A 10,873-nucleotide genomic window follows, 5' to 3' on the forward strand; every position below is an offset into this window, starting at 1 on the left:
TATTCTTGTTTTATCTAGATGAAGGTTGAGCTACTTCCTTGTTCTTACTCCAAAAATTAGTGGATGTGTCCTTTGAGTTTGATAGATGACCTCTCCTTGAGATCTTCTCAACCTTTAAGGCTGAGTAAAAGATGTCTACTATGGTAGCAAACTTATGGCAAGTCATTGAAGAGGAAATCGTTTTAGTCAATCCAACCTTGAAGCATATGACGACATATTTTATGTTCTCATGATACTCAAACTTCAAGATCAATTGTTGTAATTCATCATAATAGGTTCAGACACTCTTGTTTCTTTGTCTTTATCTTAGGTTGTACAATATGGCAAGTAACTCAAGTTTATACCTTTTCGACACATATTTTTCTGTCATGAGAGCCTTCAATGCATTCGATGGTAGTGGTTGTCCTCGTTTTATGCATTTCTAAGTCTCTTGGCATCTTCCCACCATGTGATAGCAAATTCTTCAAATTGGGCTATGGCATTTCAACTCCTCTTCATGTCAGTGAGATCATTGACTTAAAAGATCCTCTCACAAGTGGACTCCCATTTTAGATAAGCCTTGGGATCACTTCCTCCTTTGAAGATTGGAAGATTTGTCTTGATCGAATTGATCGCTCTATCTTGACGTCCATTGCTATTTTGATTTTCACTTACGGATGATTTCATAAGGTTCCTCTCTTAAAAGGCACCGAACCAAACCTTCCTCATCGACCTCTGTGACCTCCTTGATCCATTCTATTCCTAATATTCTTCGCCTACATGTTTGCTTTATTATATGATTCAAACTTTACTTGAGGCTCCTATCTTACCTCATCGACTTGGATGGGTTGTTTTTGGTTGAGGGGTACCTATAGTGGGGGATTTTGGTTTAGTGGAGGTTGAGGCACATTTTGTTTTTGGGGTTCTTCTTGGTATGTTTGGTTGAAATGGGGTTGGAGTGGTCGAATAGGATTTCAATTTTGTGGATAGGTATTGGTTTGGGTAGTAGTCTTGAGTCTGTCTTGGAGGATTGGAAATTTGGTGGAGTGTTTTTGGAAGATAGAAGTGGATGTGTTTCGAGTATTTTTGCTAGATAAGGTATGGTAATTCTGGGGAGTGGATAGCGTGGAGTTTAGATGACCTTCCATATTAACCATCCTTCAATCCATACTTGACACACTTCCTTGTAGTATGGTTATGTGTCCTTCCATAGATTCCATCCTCCGACTTAAAGATTCAGTTGCCGCTAAGATTGCATTTGGGGTGTTGTTATCCATAGCTTGTGATGTTTCACCTTCTGGAGCCATTGTGCTTGTCAACAAAGACACTAACAAAAAGAATAAGCGAGTTACTTTAGGAAAACAACCTCACAAATCATACACCTTTGTATGCCTCACAATTGGATTCACAAATTTTGAATGATGGTATATACTCCGGTGATAGTTGTGGTGTCGATTGCTACTCTTGTATGGATCTTGTTTTTGAAGGACTTAAAGAAATTGCTTACGGACTTGAGCCAAGAAGTTACGACTAAGTAAAAAACTAGAAAAGGCACAAAAGAAAAGGGATGAAGAAAGAAAATGAACTCAAAAACTAATTCACAACTAAGTAGGTTGATTACTATTTATTAATTGGTGCTAGTATCAAGTAAAAGATGATTAAGAATCAAATGAATTAAACTAGGAATCTAAAATGAGCTAACAAAAACTTTTCCAATGTGACTGAGATCAGGCGACTGGAGGTTAGTGACTGGCCGCCAGGTGAACCATTAGCCACTTTCAAAATGTGTTTTAAACTTTTTCCAAGTGATTGATGGAGGTACTAATCGTAAAAATGGTGACTTATCATTACATAAGTCGCCAACACCTTCAGGTGAGAATTTCTTGTGGGCCCTTTGTCTTTCCTTTGGAATAATCCTTGGTATAAATAAGTACACTTCCTTTTTCCTTTATTCCTTTGAATCAAACCCTTCTTTTTGGGAGTTTTTCTTCAACAAGACATGGAAGAACATTCACAATTTGACCCTTAGGCAATTGAACTCGGAATTTGATGAAATTCAAAATCCAAGCTCCTTTCAAGATCCCAAACTCAATCCAAGCAATTTTAAGCTTCAATTCTCAAATACAAAATTTCAGATTTTAGAACCCACTTCAAATTTTCTTCAAACTCAAGCTTCAACAATGGTGGGTCTCTTAACTCTTATTGGAACAAGCTCAAATTTTAGATTACAAATCAAATAATACTCGAAATCTAGCACTAAAAACACAAAAAAACTCACAAATTAGAAACTCAAAATTTCAGAACCCTTAAAAACGTTTTTGGATCTTTTTTTAGAATTTTTCTAGATAACAAATCCAAGACTAGAATCGTGGGAACAACTCTAAGCCTGACTCTGATATTAAATAATACAAGGAAAACTCCAAGAGCAAGAATCTAACAACGAAACCAAAGAACAATTGAATAGAAGATAGATTGAGTGACACAAGAAGATTAAAAGAAATGGGAACCATTAAATATATTAAATTCAAATCCCCCCAAATACTTTATCAACAAGCACCTAATCTCTATGTGGACCAACAGGGATCAATCGCCCTCAAAACCCTCATTTCTAAACAAACATTCAACAAAAGCTCACCATTCACATGCTCTAGTATTTGGTTCATTCAATATCAAAACTCTCTACCAGGTTTAATTCTCTTTATTTTTCTATTAAGTTGATTTTCAACTTCAGTTTAATATGACATAAAAACGTCAAATGCATTATCTTTATTTCAAAGCATATACAACTTGGTAAATCTAGAGAAATTATCAATAAAAGTTATAATATCTTTTACAACCTCTAGTCATAGTTTGTTTTAAATTATCCAAATCCGTGTGAATCAAAGATAATAATTCAGTTTCTCTATTTACTCGAAAGCATGATTTTTGTAGTAGGTTTTGCTTCAAAACATATTTCACATTTATTAAAATTATTTGAATCTAAATTAGTTATTGAACCAAGTGGTTGCAAAAATCTTACTGTGGAGAGATTTTGATACATCACAGATATGAATCACTGAATTCCCAGTGACTATCACAAGGTGATTGCAGAAATCAGCTTACAATACTAACAACAAATGAGATGTTTGGTTGTGTGATCCTAAGGAAGTTGAGTTTGCCAACAAGTTTCTGATATCTGCTAGAAAATTTTTTAGAGGCTCCCTTGTAATGGAATAAGATTATATTTGGATGCATGGGTTTCTACATGTTTGCAATCCAACATACCAGCATCTTTCAAAATGTTTGAGGAATATTTTTTTTGCGTAATAGAAATACCATTACCAGACTGTGCCACTTTAATGCCTAGAATGTATTTCAGCTCGCTCAAATCCTTAGTCTGAAAGTGACTTGAAAGGTGTTGTTTGAGTTGAGAAAATACCTTTATGATCATCACCTGTGATAACAATATCATCAATATAAATAATTAAAAGGATATGCCTGCCATGAGATGAATGCCTATATAAAACGAAGTGATCAACTTCTGTTCGAATCCAAACTCTTGGACAGCAACTCGAGAATGACCAAACAATGCTTTAGGAGATTGAGTTAGACCATAAAGAGATTGACGATGTCTGCCTACTAGTCCAACAAGTTCTCCTTGAAGGAATACATTTTTTATGTCTAGCTGCAAAGGGTCCAATATTTTATTATTGCCATAGATATGAGATGACGAACTAAATCCATCTTATAAGAAAGTATCTCCATAGTCAATGCCATAAATCTGAGTATATCCCTTAGCAACCAGTCTCGCTTTGAGATGATCAATAACTCCATCTGAACATCTTTAACTGTGAAAATCCAGTGATAACCAATCATGGTTTTGCCTTTTGGTAAAGGAACAAGCTCCCAATTACCATTATCATACAAAGAAATCATTTCTTTAATCATATAACCATAGCTTAACGCTAACCTGGATGAACCAATGCTTCTTCCACAATATTAAGAGCTTTGACAGTGGATAATAAAAGCATGATATGAAGGTGATAAATGATTATAGCTTGAATAAGTATAAATAAGAGCTTGATTGGAAGTATTTCTAGTTCCTTTGAGAAGTGTAGTGGGGAGATCATTTAATGAGTGCTTAAACGGAGTAGGAGACATTATTGGAGCAGGTAATGAGTCACCAAAAAATTTTTGTCTACCTATATCTCTCGAAAATACTAAATGGATTAGTAGGCTTGGAAGAAGGCTGGGATAGAACTTAAGATGAGGTAAAGCTGGAAGTGGAATAGCTGGAATTGGAAGAACGATTGATTTGGTCTTTTGATTTTTCATATTAAAAGAAAAATATGGAGAAGACTCAAAGAAAGTAACATCTGCCGAGATCAATTACTTATTAGTAGAGGTGTCAAAGAATTTGTAAGCTTTCTGTAGACGAGAATACCTATACATTTAAAAGACTTGTGTTGATGTTTTTTTTGTAGGGATAAGGTTATGAACAAAACAAGTGCAACCAAACACACGTGGAGGAAGGAGAAAAAAATTATGGTCTAGATAGAGGGTCGAGTATAGACTCTTGTACTGTAAAATAGAAAAGGCATACCATTGATTAAACAACATGCAGTAATAATGGCATGGCCGTAAATGGAAATGATTGTGAATAAGTGATGTCCTAGTTGTTTCAACTAGATGCCAATTTTTACACTCAACAAAAAGACAAGTTTAATATGCCATGAGATGACATAAAGGAAGAAAAAGGGGCAGAGAAATATTCTCGGGCATTATCACTCATTAACATCTTAATGGTAGTACCAAATTGTTTATGAATTTCAACATAAAATTTTTGAAAGATGGAGAATAACCCAGATTTATTTTTCATTAAGAATAACCATATGCATCAAGAATAGTCATCATTGAAAGTCACAAAATAATGAAAAACTAAGGAAGAACTAACATGACTTGGACCTCATATATCATAATGAACAATTTCAAACATAGAGATGTACGTATTATTGACACGCTTTTGGGAAGAGGAACGGGTATGCTTCCCAAGCCGACAGGACTCATATTCTAACAAAGATAGACTAGATAACTTTGGGAACCATTTTCTATGGTTTCAAGAGACTCGAATGACTTAGTTGATTATGGAGCAATTAAGAGAAAGTAGTGGAAGTGAAAGCAGCATGTGGTTGTAGAGTGGATAACTGGTACAATCCCTATGACTTCTGTTATTTTCCAAAATGTCTTGCAGAAGAACAAAATCATCAAGGAAGGTTACAACACATTTCGGATTTTTGGTTAATTTGCTAATGGAAATAAGATTATACGAACATTCAAGTGCAAAAAGAATCGATTTTAAAGGTATGAAAGGCAGAGGATAAGTTATACATCAACAAATAAGATTATACGGACATTCATGTGCAAAAAGAATAGATTTTAAAGGTCTAAAAGGTAGAGGGTGAGTTATACCTATTTTGCTTTTACTACAGTTTTTGATCCATTAGCCAAAGTCACAGTAGAGAGGATAGAAGGGGTGGTAAGAAAAGAAAGGGTATTTTTGTTATTAGAAATATGACCCGAAGCATCAGAGTCAAGAATCCATTCTTTTTGAAATGAAGTCTAAGTGGAGAAAATTGAAGGAAAGGTTTCTTTTAAGTCTTGAATGAAGGATTGGGACATTGACCAATAGATAGGGTCAAACATCATTAGAATACTTGATTAAGTTAATTGTGGACTTGATTAATATTTTCAAAACTTTCTAATATTTTCAAACATACAAATCAACCCAACCCACACCCCTCTTCAATCCAAATCAACCACTCTCTCCTCTCTCTTCAGTTTTTCTAACCTCTCACCCAACCAACAGTTCTGCAAAATTTCTCCCTTCAACCCCTACGACTTCTACCTCCGGCGATAAATAGTTGGGCTTCAGTTCCCCTCTTTTCTCCCTTCAACCCCCGGTGACTTCTACCTCCAACGAAAATAGTTGGCTTTGAGTTCCCCTCTTCAATTTAATCAACCTATCTCATCTCTATCTTAGCAGCTTCTCTCAACTCTCTCCCAACCAACTGTTCTGCAAATTTCTCATTTCAATCTTCGACGACTTGAACATCCGACTACAAATAGTTGGGCTTCGAGTTCCTTTTTGACTTCAACCTTCAATCGACGTGATAGCTTTACTCTCCGGCCATAACAGCTTTGAATTCTTCACCGTTCTTTTTCTTCTTTCATAGGTAAAAATTTATGGCCTTTTTAGTTTTGAAGAAAAAAGAAACTTGAGCCAACTTCTCTTATAGTATTGGTTAAAAATTTTATTATTTGTTGCACTAATTTGAAATGCGGTCTGAAATGGCCTTTTTATTATTTGTGTTTATAAAAACAAAATGACAATTTGGTTTGATTTGTTCTGTTCTTGTTCTTGGTAAAAGTAGTGAATTGCTATTTTTTGTTAAACAAAATTATGCTACTATTTTTTGTTTCATCTAGTAGATTACCCATCTAGTGCAATATATTAACCATCTGATGCAACAGATTTATTATATGATGCACCAGATCAACCATCTAATACACCAGGGAAACCATCAGAGTATAATTTTGATGCAACAGATTAATAATATGATGGAACAGATTAACTATCTGATGCAACAATTTTACCCTATGTTGCAACAGATTAAGCATCAAATAAAAAATCTGATGCAACTAATTAACCATCTAGTGAATGGAAGAACCATCAGATTAATGATCTGATGCAATAGATGAACCTCCTGTTGGATAAAATTTCATCAACTCTTCCTACAGAAAATGTCCAAGACTTTATTTTTTCAACTGATCATTCATCTGCCGCGATAGACGACCCTATGTTGGAAGAAATCTAAACAATATTGACCGTTGCTAACTGTTCTAATAGATCACTCATGTGTTGCAATAGATTTGTGACTTGTTGCATAGACCATTCATCTTTCTCAACAGATGAGTGATTTATTTTATATTGTCGCAATAGATTACTCAGTCGTTGCTGCAGGTTAGTTAACTGCTCTGACAGATCACTCATATGTTGCAACAAATGTGTGATCTATTGCACAAACCATTCATATTTCTCAACAGATGAGTGATATATTTTGTATTGTCATAACATATTATTTAACTGTTCCAACAGATCACTCATATGTTGCAAGAGATGATGTCATAATAGTTGTGTGATCTGTTGAATAGACCATTCATCTGTCTTAAAAGATGGGTGATATGTTTTGTATTGTTGCAACAGATTACTCATCTGCTGCAACAGTTTAGTTATATCCTGCAACAGATATACTACCTGGTGCAATAGATCGGTGATCTGTTGCAACTGTTGTTTTACTATTTTGCTTGTTTGGTTTACTGTTATCATTTTTTAATGATGCATTAATCAATAATAATATATTATTTTATGTTCCTGCTAATTTTAAATAATATGGTTCCCAAAAGAATAGAAATCAAATCAAGTCCAAGTAAAGGAATAAGTGAAGCAGCTAGGCTACATCCACCACTCTATGAGCTTGCTTTTCAAGCATTATCTCAATTAGGAGTAGAATATGATGAACACGGGGAGGAGGGATATTTCAAAAGAGATGATGCAGATGCTAATACACCTTCCACTGAAGAGCTGGTCAAAGCCTTCAGTATTAATCGTTATCTTGTGAGAATGCAGTGCGATGGTGTTGTAGATTTAATGGGTGATTTTGTGGTTAAGTCAGCCATGGGAAAATCTTTCAACGCCTTTAGAAAAATACTTTGAGAATAAAAATTGGATGCTTATTTTAGGGACAGCTGCTTTGGGAAATATCTTGATTTGCCGGAGGACAACAATGCTCGTTTCTAAATGAAAATGGTAGATGAACTTCTCAAGCATAGGTTTATGTATGAAAACAAAGATAAGATGGATGAGGTATGGATAAATTACTGTGGCATACCTGTTTGTTTTTGTTAGAAGGAGTTTTCCATAGTTACTGGATTAAAATGTTATCCTCTTTCTCAAGTTATACCTATTATAACTCAAAAAAGCACCCCGCACACCCAAAAAAGGCAAAGGCAAGTCATGTGATCATGATGACCTAGTGTCCATTGTTGGTCTAAGCTTCAAAAATAAAAATTTGATAGAAGCATTGAAAGGTAAAGGACTTTCAAAGAATCACAAGAAGTCATTGTGCTTGGTTTGTTTTGTACATAATATTCTTTAGGCGAGAGACATTAACAACAACATAAGCCTCGGTTTAATAAAGCTCTCCGAGGATCTTGATGCATTTAACAGCTATCCTTGGGGGTATGAAAGCTCAAAAATGACTTAAATATCTATTGACTCCAGTAGTGCCAAAGACAGTCAACTTATATGGCTTCCCATGGGCTTTCATGGTAAATGTTTCTTTCTTCTATTATGATATCATTCATTTTTTTTGCTCAATAATGGTTTTGATTTATTGACATTATTTTATAGGCTTGGGCGCTTGAGGCCATTCCTTATTTGAGACAACAAGTGAACTACCAGGAAAGAGTTTCCTGTCCAAGAATTTTGAGATGGTTGACAGTCAAATCTGATAAAAGTACAAAATTTCTTGATCTATTCAACCCATCGAAGGATGCAGTAAGTATAATTATAATTAATTTTTCTTTTAATTAATGATTTTTTTGAATGATCTAATCCTTATTCTAATATATGTAATGATTTATGTTAGATTGTGCATCCATCGCTAGTTTCGACCAATCGAGAGTTGAAGATGCCATTTTTTCTTATTTTATGGTCTGTGCAAACTTTATCGGACCGTAAGGTCATCGACAGAATAAAAATAAAATTGTTTGGAGCAACAGTCATTACAAGAAAAATAATTTTGGAGGGTGGGCTTGTTGTTGCTGTTGATGGTCTTAGTGGTGATAGAGTTGTTGGTGGTGGTAGTGGTGTTGCTGTTGGTGCTTATGATGCTCCTCTTATAGTATTTAAAGCAAACCATTTAAGTATGATCATACTGGTTATACAGATTTTGCCTCTCAGTGAATGTTCTGCATGCATGCAGGGCAAAACATAATGTAGTGATTAATTATATTAATGCATTAACTGCTTTTGTAAAGGAATTGACATCTAAGAGGGGTCTCATTCTATCAAAGAGGATTTTATTTCCATCCACTCCATTAGAGATTAGGGCTAAGAGGAAAATGAGAGTGATTTCTAGGGCATTATCAAGCATTCAAAAAAGCAAAATTGAAACTCCTCTATCTGTGTGTTGCACTGAGCAACGTACAATGTCCAAAGGAGAGCAACACAAGCTGAAGAAGGTAAATATATTATATGTCTTCCAACTGACAAAATAAACAGACATATATCTGTTTCAATAGATGATACATCTGCTAAAAATTATCAAAAAGATATATACATCTGTTGCAACAGTTAACTAACCTCTTTTATTTATACCAACAGACGACCTATATGCTGTAACAGATGATTCATATATTGCAACAGATGCTTTATCCATTGGAAATTATCACATAGGGTCTTCCTCATATAGAAATTTGTCCCAATAGTTGATTCATTATTGCAACAAAAATATAATCTATTTGGGATAATTTAAAATGGGAGGAAGACCTGTTTGATTTGTTAGAAGGGATGAGTTATCCTTTTCCATTTTTTTGTATCTCTGTAATTAGCATTAACAAATTTTGGCTTTCCAGATGGATGTAGAAGAAGCTACTGCTGAACAGTATTGACAATATGCTACTCTTTTTATGGAAATATGGAGAACAGAAAGCATAGAAATCGAACGTAAGAGAAAATAAAGATCCACGACGAGCAAAGCCAAATTTCATAGCATCGGATGAAGAACAACTTTCCCATACTGAGTAGATCTTTATAGCTTAAGCTTGTCAAATCAAAGCAATCCTTGGCAGTATACTTAAATTGTTGTTGATGTATTTGTTGAGATCTGTACCCATAACAATTTTTTTATATTTCATTTATTCGTTGACTTATTTTAGCTAATTTATGAAGGGTTCAATTTATTTTATTTTGTCTAAGAATTTTATTTATTCCTTAGATTTGAACTTATTAATTGAAAATGAATACTAGATTCAAATATTGCAACAGATAATGTATCTGTTGCAACAGATGACACATCTATTGGAAAAATCAAATAGATTTAGACATATGTTGCAACGGTAGGTGATTATTGAAATTTATCAAACAGGTCTTTCCACTGTTGCAACAGATGGACTTTACATAAAAACATTGAGATAATGCAACAAATGACCAACCTATTGCAACAGATAAACTATATGTCAGAACAGGTAGTATAACTGTTACAATGAATGGAGAATTTGTTGCATTATAAAAATTCAACTTTCGTTGGACAAAAAAAATTGCCACTACGTGTAAAAAGGTTAAAGTGAATTGAATTGAAATAAAAAAGGCGCAACCCATAGACGGTGTTCAGTTCAAACACCTAAATTAAGATAGACATTAAGTAGATAATGTTCATTTTAAACACGTAAATAAAATAGGCATCAAATGTGACAGTGTCAGTCTGGCACATTTCGCTGACTTGCCGTCACTTGGCTCCCAACGATTGTTTTTCCCCCATTGTCTTATATATTCATCTTTCTCCTAAAATTTAACTCTAAATTCCCAAATCTTCTTCTTCATCGTCATCTTATTTTATTTATTTAAATTATTTATTTTCTTTTTTTCAACTGAGCTTGACAATGTCGAGCGTATCTTCCACTATTTTTTGTGATAAAGATTTTTGATATTGTAAGTACGGTCATGAAGCTCTGTTAAAGACTTCTTGGACTCAACAAAATCTGGGTCATAGGTTTTTTACTTGTAATATTTCAAAGGTAATATTTTTTTATTTAATTAATTGATTAATTATTGACTTGTAATTGTTTTGTAATT

The sequence above is a fragment of the Capsicum annuum genome, chromosome 4 (genome assembly GCF_002878395.1).
Source record: "Capsicum annuum cultivar UCD-10X-F1 chromosome 4, UCD10Xv1.1, whole genome shotgun sequence".
NCBI classification, from domain to species: Eukaryota; Viridiplantae; Streptophyta; class Magnoliopsida; order Solanales; family Solanaceae; genus Capsicum; species Capsicum annuum.